Raw genomic sequence first — 14,713 nt, 5'->3', positions numbered from 1 at the left:
ATAGGGAGCTGTAGGGGCGCCTGGGTGGCGCAGTCGGTTAAGCGTCCGACTTCAGCCAGGTCACAATCTCGCGGTCCGTGAGTTCGAGCCCCGCGTCAGGCTCTGGGCTGATGGCTCAGAGCCTGGAGCCTGTTTCCGATTCTGTGTCTCCCTCTCTCTCTGCCCCTCCCCCGTTCATGCTCTGTCTCTCTCTGTCCCAAAAATAAACGTTGAAAAAAAAATTTAAAAAAAAAAAAAATAGGGAGCTGTCGCCAAACTTCCCACCAGGAATGGACTTGGAAATGGGAAGTCAGAGAAGAAAGGGACCCATGTCCATTGCCCCCTGAAGAAGGAAAAATGACAAGGTGGGGATGAGTCTTTCTACTTGGGAAGCAGGACTCTTTCCTGTTGTATCTCAGACTTGCAGTCCCCCTGCTACCACATGGCCCCCACCATCCTCATTACACCAGTCTCGGGACACACGGTGTATGGGTATATGTGTTTTCATCAAAGGCCAGGTTGCCACGATGACCACTGCTCCATTACAGATAAGCAGAGTTTTACTCTCAATGTCCGCATTTGAAAGTGGGATAGTAATATCTACCTCACATAGGTTGCTGTGAGGAATAACTTAGCATAAATCACTTTTTATAAAACACTGCCTCAAGTGTTATTTATGAGTGTAACGATGCCTTGGAACAGACATTTCGTTGTCACCTTATTAGCATTATACTTTATCAATCTCCCAGAGTACTCACCACAAAGTTAAACAGAACATTTCTGCATCCCTCCATTATTTTTAACTGCTTAAAAAAAAACTGCATGGGGATTATTATTGTCCATTTACATAAGTGCTATAATATTTACTGGCCAAAAAGTTGGCTCTTAACCACTACCTAAAGTTCTATTTTATAATTTAATTCACTCTGCTAAAGTCAAGATAGGTTAAAAGTCACCCAGAGCAGGCCAGGGAAGTACAGTAAAGCTGCTTTTCTTAAATATAACTTCCCACATATCCTCACAATTCATCTAAAAATTGAACCTATACTATAGCTAAAAGGGCATTTTTAGCTCAGCTTTCAAAATTCTCCTAATATATGCTCAGAGACAAACCATGAAAACAATAATCATTCCAATTAATATGAAATATAGCCTTTTCATATTTATTTGTTGTTGCAAAGGAAAAAATAATCCCATTGGCATTTTTCAAAACTGAGCTTACCACCACTCATTAATATGCAGTGCTGTCTAGTTAGCTCAGAGGAGTGTACTTGGTCTAAAAGCAGCAATCTGGCCACAGCCCTGCAGCAGCACAAACATGTTCACTGGAGAAATGAGGGACCTATAGAACTTCCCTCCACGGGGCGCCTGGGTGGCTAAGTTGGTTAAGCGGCCAACTTCGGCTCAGGCCATGATCTTGCGGTCCATGGGTTCGAGCCCCGCGTTGGGCTCTGTGCTGACAGCTCAGAACCTGGAGCCTGTTTCAGATTCTGTGTCTCCCTCTCTCTGACCCTCCCCCGTTCATGCTCTGTCTCTCTCTGTCTCAAAAATAAACGTTTAAAAGAAAAAAAAAGAACTTCCCTCCACAGACAGACACACATCCATTTTCCCAAATGACAGAAAAACCATAGCATAGCTCTTTCTTTTCTGAATAGTCTTGCTCACCTGGGAGGTGGGGTGGGATTCTTTTGGGCTGTTTTCAACTAACATGACCCAAAATGTCTATGGAAAAAAAAAAAAGGAACAATATTAAACTGGCTTTGAATAAGTTAAAGTAATTTTAACTGTCAAAGCCTATTACAGACTCTTCTTCCATTTCACTAGACTAACAATGTACCCAAAAAAACCACAGTAACTTTTTTTTTAATGTCTATTTTTGAGAACTCGAACCAACAAACTGTGAGATCATGCCATGGGCCGAAGCCAGATGCTTAACCAACTGAGCCACCCAGGTGCCCCAAAAGACGTAACTTTTAAATCTCATGCTTGGTGTAGAAATATATTCAAGGGTAGGATTTCTCTTGTTAAAGGTAAGAATGGGTGGCCCAGTCGGTTAAGTGCCTGTCTTCAGCTCAGGTCATGATCTCATGGTTCGTGAGTTTGAGCCCCGATTCGGGCTCTGCACTGGTAGTATGAAACCTGCTTGGGATTCTCTCTCTCTCCCTCTCTCTCTCTCTCTGCCCCTGTCCCACTTGCACATACACACACACACACTCTCCCTCTCTCAAAATAAATAAATAAACTTAAAGAAAAAAAGATAAGAATGACTCAAAAGGTACTTGGCTGTTACAGAGAACAAAAAATACTGGGCCTACATTTTAAATCAAAATTCATTTTTAGTAACATGTAGGAAAGGTAATTTCAACAAAGAACATAGGATATGTATGTAGGATATGAATGTAGGATAACAGACAATTGCAAATATTTGGCTCATTTATTAGGAATGTGTTTTTCAACTGGCAATGAACATTGTATTTTATTTTTTTAAGTTTATTTATTTAGTTTGAGAGAGGGAGCGTGGAGGGGAGGCAGAGAGAGAGGGAGAGAGAGAATCCCAAACAAGCTCTGCACTGTTAGTGCAGAGCCAAATGCAGGGCTCGAAATGATGAACTGCGAGATCATGACCTAAGCTGAAATTAAGAGTCAGACATTTAACTGACTGAGCCACCCAAGCACCCAAAACATTGTATTCTGTTTTAATGAAAGACTTCCCCTCTTCTCCAAGGAGTTACTATTTAACATTTATAGAGTGCCAATAGTGCATGGAGTATGCAGTCCTTTAGAACAATGTGTGCAAGTTCTTATTCTACAATCTGGTGTGGGAAAAAAAATAGTACATAATTACTATTCTATTTATTAAACAGAAAACTCACACTGAAAAGTTTCATAAAATTAATCTTTTAGAGGGTCGGTTTATTTAATTTAATTTTTTTATTTTTAAGTAATCTCTACACCCAATGGGGGACTCAAACTTACAACCCCAAGATTAAGAATCTCACACTCCACTGACTAAGCCAGCCAGGTGCCCAAAGGGTCAGCTTATTTTAAAAACCATGGCACCACCAGGACTTAAAGCAGCCTACATGAAATACTTTACCATGTGCAATGAAGACAGTAGAAAACTACATGATTAGAGTCAGATTTATAAAATGCCACCTAAAAATTAGAATCGAGCAGCTCTGCCCCAGTGTTAGCATCCACCCTAGATTTAATCCACTTCACAGGGTTATGTTGCTCCAATGATGGAGCAACCAGGTTGATCAGAATTAAGGCCAAATCTCCAAAAAAGTTCAGGCAAAGCAGTTGAAAGGCTGATAATAGTGGTTAACAGGCTATTTGGTATCAAAGGACAGTGATAGCTCTCAACTCAACAGCCCAAAATGTTAAGCAAGATTTGCAAAAGCACTGTATTTAGACAATTATTTAAGAACCTAACAAATCTGGGCTCTGGGTTACACATCACAACCATCTGAAAATCCTGGGACAAGTCATTCAACTTCTTGGAGCCCGTTTCCTCATCTGAAAAATGAGGTTAATAGTACTACCACAAAGGATTGTTGTCAAGATTAAATGAGCTAGCATATATATGTAAAGTGCTTAGTACAATATTTAGGACATAAAAGAGGCTCAGTAAATACTTCCGCTACTGCTCCATTTTTACTTCCACAACCTCAGATCCGACCAGGGATTTACTGTTCACTTTTGCCTAAACTCTTAGGACTTATTTTTTTGGAAGTCTTACTGTTTCATCTTACCCCTACCAACAATCTTAAACCAAAATCATTAACCATACCATTTCAATTATATTACACCCTCTCCTTTCTGCTTCAAGTCTTTTCACCCTACAGAATGAGGGATAAGCTCAATTTTTGACCTGGTCTCACCTCAAGACATAGCATTTTTTCCTATTATCCCTGAGCATTCATTTTTTATGTATGTATATATGTATTTTTTTAATTTTGTTAATATATATATATATTTTAAATGTTTATTCATTTTTTTGAGGGGGGGGGAGAAGAGAGAGAATAAGAGAGAGAGAGAGAGAGAGAGAGAGAGAACAGAGAGAGGAGGGGACAGAGGATCCAAAGTGGGGCTTGAACTCATGAACCATGACATGATGATCTGAGCCAAAGTCGGATGCTTAACTAACTGAGCCACCCAGGAGCCCCTGTATGTATGTACGTTTAGATTTTATTTTTAAGTAATCTCTACACCCAACATAGGGCTTGAACTCACAACCCTGAGATGAAGAGTTGCATGTTCCACTGACTGATCCATCTAAGCACCGCTGCCCCACCCTGCTGAGCACTCATTTGGATCAAACAGACCTCCGAATTGTGTTAATGGACAGGCAATCTAAACCCTTATGTGGGCATATCAGGACAGTCCATCCTCTAAACCAGTGTTACTCAAAGTGTGGTCCATGGACTGGAGGTGTTCCCTGATCAGGTAAGTACAGAAGAGCAATTTGACAGAATAATTTTATGTCTGTTGAATATAATATTTAAAAATTGGGGGTTGTGCTTTGCATGTCTTTTTAAATTTCATTTTTTAGTTTTTATGATTATTGTATTTTACAAAATTATTAATTACCTAAATTGCAAAGAAAATAAACTAGTGCTTCACCACAGACAGTTTAAGAAGCACTGCTCTATTAAATGCTATCTTCCTAGGAAACTAGGTCACAGCTAGTCCCCTACTCAATGTGGTGAATTCCAGCTAATCTGAACACTGAAGGCTACACTCAGCCATATAGAACCTACTCTATCTCAGGACAAATATAGTGATCTATTTACATACATGTGCTAGTTGTAATTTTGCCCGCTTGGATTTTGCTAAATGACCACTTTACTACGGCATGGAATTTAGTATAACGTTAGTCCATTTACAGCCCCTTTCAAACATTCCCTAAGTTTTCAGTCACTCTTCTAATGAGATGCCGTAGCTAGAAATTAACTTCAGGCAAGTGTGTTAAAAGTATTGAAAGAAAAATATTTAAATAAGTGCTCCTACTGCATGAACCCTGAGGACATTTTGAGAAGTTCTAGGTCATTTGTTCTTTTATTAGTAGCGCAGATTCATCAACATTATCTCTTTATCTGTAAACGACTGTTACCTGTGTGTTTTACAAGAATTATAAACCCCAGCACCCAGGTACAGAGCCAGTGTCCAGGTCAGGTGCTCAGGTACAGTAAGCTTCTGTTCAAGATTCTTGATGAGCTACCCCAGTCAAGTATAAAAAATGGCTGCCTGCTAAGTAGCTAGCCAAGTTCCTCCCATCTTGACCCAGAAATGTAATTTAACAAACATATTTATTTATTTATTTATTTATTTATTTATTTATTTATTTATATTTATAATATTTTGTGTTTTTCATATATATGAAATTTATTGACAAATTGGTTTCCATACAACACCCAGTGCTCATCCCAAAAGGTGCCCTCCTCAATACCCATCACCCACCCTCCCCTCCCTCCCACCCCCCATCAACCAACAAACATATTTAAACACTCACTGTATTCAACGAATTATATTAGGAGGTTAAGTTATAGCAAGATTAATAACACACACTTAAGCCTGGACTCTAGGAGCATACAACCTAGCAGGGGAATAATGTAAGTACACAAATAACTATTACACAAAGTGACATCTAGTAGGTGCTGTGAGAGATTTATAAACATCTGTTTATACAGAAGTTCAAAGAACACAATCCCGTATCTAGCTGGGAGGATCGGATAGGTTTTATGGAATAGAGTGCATTGAGAGAAGCTTAAGAGGATGATAAGACAATAAGTAGTAGGATTAAGAAGAGAATGAAAAAATGAGCATGAATTTAGTTACACACACAAACACAACTCATTAGTTTATTGCCTATGAATATCCTTCTCAAAGTCTGTAACATTAGTGCTAAAAACTACTACATCATTCATAAAAGTTGTAGACTGCTAAGGAAATCCATTCACTTACCACTGGATTATATTGTATTTTGTGATTGTTAACTCAAAAAGTGAATGTAAGAAATCAGTTTCCAATGCCGAGAAAAGGATAGTCCACTAAAAGAAAATCCCAGTTTACATTTTATAATATTAGCAAGGTCATTTAGTTATAAAATATTAACATCATCTTCTTCAGGTTGATCAGAGGTATAGAAGCCCAGATCTATATTCCAGAGTGAGAAATGACAACACAGAAGAGAATATGTCAGTATCACCTAGGATTATCATATTCTTGTGGAGGTGTCCAGACTGGACCACAGACTTACCTGGGCATTAAAGGGTGGGAACTCTCCCTCCAAGCTAGAGAACATGTGGATATTCAGGTTACAACAAAATTAACCAACACACATAATTTCTTCTACCTGATGCTTCACCTCAGCAGACCTCCCAGGTTCCCCTGTATCTGTCAGCTCCCAACTGGTTTTAAGTCATGAGCATCCTGGTCTACTAAGAATGAATATCTACTGAATTAAAAAAAAAAATCTGTCAGCTATTTCTTTACTTGGAGCCTAGAAATTATACTTTTTCCATTAAAGTTTTCTGAATAGAAATTTTCCTTTTTCCTACATATTGCAAAATTCCTCTTATTTTTTCTTTTTTTAAAATTTGATAGAGAGAGAAAGGGATGGAGACAGAGAGAGGGAGAGGGAGGGAGGGAGGGAGGGAGGGAGGGAGGGAGGGAGAGAGAGAGAGAGAGAGAGAGAGAGAGAGAGAATCTTAAGCAGGCTCCATGCTCAGTGCAGAGCCTGATGTGGGGCTGAATCTCACGAACTGAGATCATGACCTGAGCCAAAATCAAGAGTCAGATGCTCAACCAACTGAGCCACCCAGGTGCCCCAGCCTCTTATTTTCTGTTTTAATCTATCAAACACCTGTTAATATAATTGGAAGCACACTGGATTTTGAGAATCAGACAGATGTGGATTTTTCTGAAGTTCAGATCATACCTGAGAGAACAGTGGGAGACGAGGTCAATGCATGAAGGATGTCAAGAATCAATCTCGATCCAAAGATGCCTAGGAGTATAATTATTATTGTGGGTAACACTTATTGAGTGCTTGCTAGGTGCTTCAGATGGATTTTCCTATTTAATGTTCACAACATCCTTATGACATAAGTACACTTACTGACCTCATCTCACATCAGAATAAATGAAGGCAGAAAAAACACACTTAATTATGAATATTTATGAACAGATTCTTCCTTTTCTCTCAGGACTAAGAGCAATAATTACTCTGTCTTGTGGGAGAAGAACAAGGAAGGTACAGTCAGGAGGTACCATTTGGATGCTCAAAGCAATCACACAAAATAGGCCTTGAGATCCCCAAATCCAATGCAGTACCTATCAAAACCCCAGTTGGTTTTTTAGCAGAAAGTAACATACAGATCCTAAAATTAATATAGACATTCAAAGGACCAAAAATAGCCAAAACAATCTTCAAAAAGAACAAAACTGGAGGACTTGCACTTCTAGTTTCAAAGCTTACTCCAAAGCTACAGTAATCATGACTGTGTGCTACTGGCATAAAAGTAGACATATAGATCAATGGAATACAACTGAGGGTTCAGAAAAAAACATTATCTTGGGGCGCCTGGTGGCTAGGTCGGTTAAGCATCTGACTTCAGCTCAGGTCATCTGACAGCAGCTCAGTCTGTGAGTTCGAGCCCCGTGTCGGGCTCTGTGCTGACAGCTCAGAGCCTGGAGCCTGCTTCAGGTCCTGGGTCTCCCTCTCTCTCTGCCCCTCCCTTGCTCACACTCTGTCTCTCTGTCTCTCTCTGTCTCTGTCTCTGTCTCTCTCTCTTTCTCTCTCTCTCTCTCAAAAATAAATAAAAACATTAAAAAAATTTTTTTCAATAAAAACATTATCTTTATGGTCAATTGATTTTTTTAATGTTTATTTATTCTTGAGAGAGAGAGAGAGAGAGAGAGCGAGCGCAAGCAGAGGAGGAGCCAAGAGAGAGGGAGACACAGAATATGACACAGGCACCAGGCTCTGAACTGTCAGCACAGAGCCAGACGTGGGGCTCAAACCCATAAACTGTGAGATCATGATCTCAGCTGAAGTCCCAAAATCAGATGCTTAACCAACTGAGCCACCCAGGCATCCAATGGTCAGTTGTTATTTGATGATATCTAGATAATTGAGAAGGAATTACAACAAATGGTGCCCAAACAACTACATGTCCACATACAAAGAATGAAGTTGGACCCCCACACTGTTCTATACATAAAAATTAACTCAAAATGGGTCATATACCTAAATGTAAAAGCAGAAACTACAAAACTCTTCGAAGAAAACATAGGTGTAAATCTCTGTGAACCTCGACTAGGCAATGCTTTCTTAGTCATGAAACCAAAAGCACAAATAACAAAATAATGAGCAGGTAAACTTGAAATCATAAAAATTAAAAGCCTTTATGCTTCAAAAGATACCATCAAGAGAATGAAAAGACAGCTCACATAATGGGAGAAAACATTTGTAAATCATGTACATGATGAAGGCCTTGTATTCAGCATATATAAAGAATTCTTACAATTCAACATTAAAAAGACAACCCAATCAAAGATTTGAACAGATATTTTTCCAAAAAAGACATCAAGATGCTCAACATCATTAGCCATTAGGGTAATGTAAATCAAAACCACAATGAGATACCTCATATCCATTTGTATAGCTAAAATAAAAAAGAGAGACAATAACAAAAGTCAGAAAAATCGCAACCCTCACAGATTGTTGGTGGAAACATAAAATGATACAGCTACTTTGGAAAATAGTTTGACAATTCCTTAAAATGTTAAACATAGAGTTACCATATGACCTAGAAAATCCAGTCCTAGGTATATACCCCCCCAAAATGAAAACATACATCAAACAAAATTTTGTACAATTTTGTATAAAATTTTGTGTGTAGCAGCATTAAGCATTATTTATAATAGCTAAAAAGAGGAAACAACCCAAAATTCCCATCAACTGATGAACGGATAAAGAAAATGTGGTATAACCATACAAAATAATAGCATTTTGCAATAAAAAAAATGAAATATCAATGCATGCTACAATGTGGATGAACCTTGAAAACACTGTTCAGTGAAAGAAGACAGTCAAAGAGGTCACATATTACATGATTCCATTTATCTGAAATGTCTAGATTAGGCAAATCTATAGTAATAGAATATAGATTAGGGCTAGGAGATTTGGGGGGTGGAATGCAGCTAACTGATAATGAGTATGGGTTTCTTTTTTCAGGTGATGAAAGTGTTCTAGAATTGATTGTGGTAAGTGATAGTTGCACTACTCTGTGGAAATACTCAAAAGTATTTTGAATGAGTGGATTTTATGGTATGTGAATTAAGTCTCAATAAAGCTGTTAAAAAAAAAAAACTGGTCCTTGAATCAATTTGGGGGTAAAATGGGGATGAGAGGGTAAGGGCCTGATAGGTACCACACACACAAAGGGGTAGGAAATGGAATGCCCCTTGCCCTTGATGTTGGGTTTTCCTGGCCACCCAGGGACTAAAGAGAGGAGAGAAGGGGGAGTAGGTGCCAAGGAGGGGGCTAGCTTTAATGTTTGAATAGTCTTTTAAAATTATCTTTGAAAGTGTTGGTGACAAGGTCCCAGTTGTCATGACCTGGTTATAGCACAGAGGGAAATGTAGGGAAGGTTATAAAAAGCATACATTGTTCCTTAGGAACTAACTTGACCTTGGGCTTCCTGAAATTCTACATCTAACTCATCCATTGAGCACAGTTTCCTAAAGCCAGTTAATTTAGTCTGTTGTGGCTGATCATTTCAGAAGAACAAAATCCGTAGACTGCCTGTCCCCAGTGACCTGAGTATGTGTAAGGTGTGTTTCCTGGATTCTAAGAACTCCTGGAGACTTCCCTAGAATGTCTAGTCACTTTCCTACTTGGTCATGTGGTAAGCCATTAATGCTAACTTAAAAATTTTTAACTAACATTTTGAGTTAAAAGAAGGCTTCTCAGCATGTATCCAGAAAAGCACAGCTGCAAATCAGTAATGAGACATCCCAATACAGACAATTATTTAAAGTGAATAGGCTTTAGAAATCTGAGGCCACCCAACCTAAAATTAGATTCTGTAGTTTGTATTATAAAATCCTCCATTTGTAAAGTTTAAATAGGATGAAAACACTATGAGGTTGCTGCTACCTTTCCACAAGAGACAACAGTATTGGGTTTCTTCACAGAATTCCTGCCTGTCTTCACTTCAAATAAGTATATCTGATTTTTTTTTTTTAAGTATGTTCAGGGCCCCTGGGTTGCTCAGTCGGTTAAGACTCTGACTTCAGCTCAGGTCATGATCTCACGGTTTAGTCTGTGGGTTCGAGCCCCGCGTTGGGCTCTGTGCTGACAGCTCAGAGCCTGGAGCCTGCTTTGCATTCTGTGTCTCCCTCCCTCTCTGCCACTCCCCCCCCCCCCAACTCACACTCTGTGTCTCTCTATCTCTCTCTCTCTTACAAATAAATAAAACCTTAAAAAAAAAAGTATGTTCAGCAAAATATCAGAGGCCATAATATAGAATTTAAAAGGTAATAGTAACAAATGATAGGTTCTCCATATAAGGAATCTTCCAAAACACATCTAAAAGGAATTATATAAAAGCCAATTTTTGTTTAAATTCTGAAGTTGGGGCGCCTGGGTGGCGCAGTCGGTTAAGCGTCCGACTTCAGCCAGGTCATGATCTCGCGGTCCGTGAGTTCGAGCCCCGCGTCGGGCTCTGGGCTGATGGCTCAGAGCCTGGAGCCTGTTTCCGATTCTGTGTCTCCCTCTCTCTCTGCCCCTCCCCCGTTCATGGTCTGTCTCTCTCTGTCCCAAAAATAAATAAAAACATTGAGGAAGAAAAATTAAAAAAAAAAAAAAAATTCTGAAGTTATTTGTGTTTATTTTAGTTCAAAAGCAGTAGAGGCTTTCTAGGACTTTATCCTAAGTAAAGAATTAAAAAAAGGAAAAAGGAAAGGAAAAGCTATATGCATAAAGTTATTATTATTATATCATTATTTTTAACAACAGAAATCCTGAAATAGCTCAAGACCCCCAAAACAGGGATATGGTAATTAGTGCATGACATATGTACCCTATGAAGGATTATGTAACTATCAACAATAATTATGTAACATATGGGGAAATGGCTAGAATAGTGTTTTATAACCACAGTGCTAAACTATGTAATAATGACAACTATGCATCAATATATAAATATATGAATAAGAATGTAAAAAGGCAAACAAAAAATGTACTATGAAAGTGGGATCTTCTATGATATTTGCAAGGTGAAGGGAAAAGATCTGGGAGAAACACATTTTGTTAATTATACAATTACAATTTTGTTTTATAGGTATAAATTTGTTGACATAAAAGCCGTCCATAATAAATTTTTAAGTGAACAAAGATGTATGATATGGTCTGAGTAAATCATATTTTTGGTTTTTGCTGGTTAGTGTGGAATTTTTAAAACAAATCTATTGCTATAATTTATATGCCATAAAATGGCATGGATTATTGCCATAAAATGGCATGGATTATTGCATGGATATGCAATAAAATGGCATAAAATGAATGGATAAGCTGTGAATCAATAGTTCTTGGTAAATTTGTGGAGTTAAGCAACCATGACCACAATCCAGGTTTAGGACACCTCCATCACCCCTCCAAAGTTCCTTTATGTCTGTTTGCAGTCAATTCCTACTCACATCCTTTCTCCCTTCCCCACTGAACTGCTATCTCTGTAGACACAATTGTATTTTTTTATACAAGTGAAAAAATAATAAAAATAAATCAAATGTTTATGTATTCACACAGAAAAGTCATAATGGACAAGTACCAAAATTTTACATGGTGGTCCATTTATAGATAATATTAACTAAAAATTTTTAAGATATTTTTTCTGAAAATTTTAACCAATTAACATCTATTGACTATAGAGAAGGATTTGGGTTTTGCTTTCTGGTTGGTTTTTTTTTTTTTTAATATTTTTATTTATTTTTGAGAGAGAGAGAGAGAGAGAGAGAGAACAAGCAGGGGAGGGGCAGAGAGAGAGGGAGACACAGAATTTGAAGCAGGATCCAGGCTCTGAGCTGTCAGCACAGAACCTGATGCAGGGCTCAAACAAACATGAGATCATGACCTGAGCTGAAGTCAGAGGCTTAACCGACTGAGCCACCCAGGCACCCCTGATTTCTGGGGTTTTTTTTGTTTGTTTGTTTTGTTTTGTTTTGTTTTGTTTTTAAAGTTATTTTAACAAGTCATCTTTGGCTACTACTTTTATTTATTTATTTATTTATTTATTTATTTATTTATTTAATGTTTATTTATTTTTGAGACAGAGACAGAGCATGAACGGGGGAGGGGCAGAGAGAGAGGGAGACACAGAATCAGAAGCAGGCTCCAGGCTCTGAGCCATCAGCCCAGAGCCCGACGCGGGGCTCGAACTCACGGACTGTGAGATCGTGACCTGAGCCGAAGTCGGACGCTTAACCGACTGAGCCACCCAGGTGCCCCTGATTTCTGTTTTAAAAGGATATATGAGAATTTCACAGAACTATGGCAGATTGTGCAAATGCATTTACTTTCACTTCCTACCAAAACCTAACTAAAAGTATTGCACAGGATTTTTTAAAGGCATGAATTTGTAAGGACAAAGAAGAACAGAAGCAAGGGATCACCAACAAAATTTTCAAACTGGAAAGCAGATGGATAAGCAGATGACCTCACAGCATTGAGAAAGTTGAATCCCAAGTCAAGCTTAGAAACAACCAGTTTACACGGCAAACCACATATCTCCCCCAAAGGCACTGCCATATTAGGTTTCAGGTATGAGGATAAAGGTGACAGTAGAAACAGGAGGATTAACTGGAATTCTCTTTTAAGAATCAGATAAATCCTTAGATCCTTTCCCCAAGTCCAAGTAGGCAACTATATCTCCCTGATTCTTCAGAAAACTAGACATGCACAATTCAAAGTGGGGGTACCATTCTACAAACAGGGAAATTAGGTGAACATTTTGTTAACTGAGAGCAGAGTCCACCTACTTCCAAACCTCTTCTCCAACTCAGTTTCTAGAAAGATGGTAACCAGTCCTATACCATCAAGGGAGGAAGTCAGAAGATTTCACTCTGGAGAATCTAACCAGTCCAAGATGAAATATTTCACAGTGAGCTTTTCTTAGTGAAATGGCCCATAGGTAGCAAGTCTCACCATGGGATCACAGCTTCTTATCATCTTTATGGGGCACTGCTCTTAAATAAGAACAGGCAGCCAGAATCACCAAACAACCTCAGAACATCTCAAACACAGACTATAGTGATCAAAATAGACAAACAAAAAGCAACTTGGAGAAATAGAGACTCTGAAGGGAGAAAAAAGTGTGTTTAAACATTCATTTCATAAATATATTCAGAGATAGGATAGAATACATGCATAAAACAATAACAAGTGGCTATGAAAACATACTTTACTCAAATTAGTTCAAAATTTATATCCACACAAAAAACCTGCACACAAATGTTTATAGCAGCTTTATTCACAATTGCCAAAACTAGAAGCAACCAAGATGTTCTTCAAAAGTTGAATGGATAAGCTGTGCTACATCCATACAATGGAATATTTATCCAATGATAAAAAGAAAAAGCTATCAATACATGGAGGACACATAACTGCATATTGCTAAATGAAAGAAGCCAGTTTGAAAAGACTTCCTAACATATGATTCCAACTATATAACATTCGGGAAAAGGCAAAATTATACAGACAGTAAAAAGATCAGTGGTTTCCAGTGGCTTGTGGGATGGAAGGATGAATAAGTGGAGCATAGGAGATTTTTAGGGCAGGCAGACTATTTTGTATAATATGGTAATGGTAGATACATGACATTAAACATTGGTTAAAATGCATAGAACTCTGCGTTCTGCTGTGGGGAGCCATTGAGGACCAGCAGCCAGGGCTCTGCACTACCCTTGTTACCCTATGGCCGTGGGCCTCAACAAGGGCCACAAGGTGACTAAGAACACGAGCAAGCCGAGGCCCAAACACTGCCCGGGGCGCCTCACCATGCACACCAAGTTCATGCGGGACATGGTCCAAGAGGTGTGCAGCTTTGCCCCATATGAGCGAGCAGCGAACCATGGAGCTGCTCAAGGTCTCTAAGGACAAGCACATTCTCAAGTTCATCAAGGAAAGGATGGGGACATACATCCGTGCCAAGAGGAAGAGAGAGGAGCTGAGCAATGTCCTGGCAGCAATGAGGAAAGCAGCAGCCAAGAAGGACCGAACCCCTCCCCTCTGTATGTAATAAGGCCTTTTTGGAATTTGGGTGGGGGGGTGGGGAAATCCATAGAACTGTAAGATACCGTGAATCATACTGTAAACTATGAACTTCAGTTAATGATAAGGTATCAATATTTATTCATCAACTGTAACAAATGTACTCCACTAAAGCAAGATGTTAATAATAGGGGAAACTACAGGGAAGGGTACAAAGGGATATCTTTGAACCCTCTGTACTTTCTGCTCCATTTTCTGTAAACCTAAAGCTGCTCTAAAAAAATAGTCTGTTGTGTAAAACAAAATAGCCAATAAAGTATTCTTTTAAAATACTGCTAAATTAGCAATGAAATTGGTATTCTTACCTTACAGGGGGAACTATAAATTCAAAGATCTCCTTTGGGAGATAATTATGCTACTATGTCTTTAAAAGTAACTTTCAACTGAGCAATTTTA

The 14,713-nt window shown here is 38.7% G+C and overlaps 1 pseudogene; it reads left to right on the top strand.

Annotated features, from left to right (window-relative positions):
- The first annotated feature begins 506 nt into the window (after window positions 1–506).
- LOC122469993 lies at window positions 507–14,305 on the top strand (annotated as a pseudogene).
- The last annotated feature ends 408 nt before the right edge of the window (window positions 14,306–14,713 follow it).

This window comes from Prionailurus bengalensis, chromosome D3 (assembly GCF_016509475.1).
Source record: "Prionailurus bengalensis isolate Pbe53 chromosome D3, Fcat_Pben_1.1_paternal_pri, whole genome shotgun sequence".
NCBI classification, from domain to species: Eukaryota; Metazoa; Chordata; class Mammalia; order Carnivora; family Felidae; genus Prionailurus; species Prionailurus bengalensis.
The sequence above is the reverse complement of the archived record's forward strand: the minus strand, read 5'-3'. Positions and strand labels throughout refer to the sequence as shown.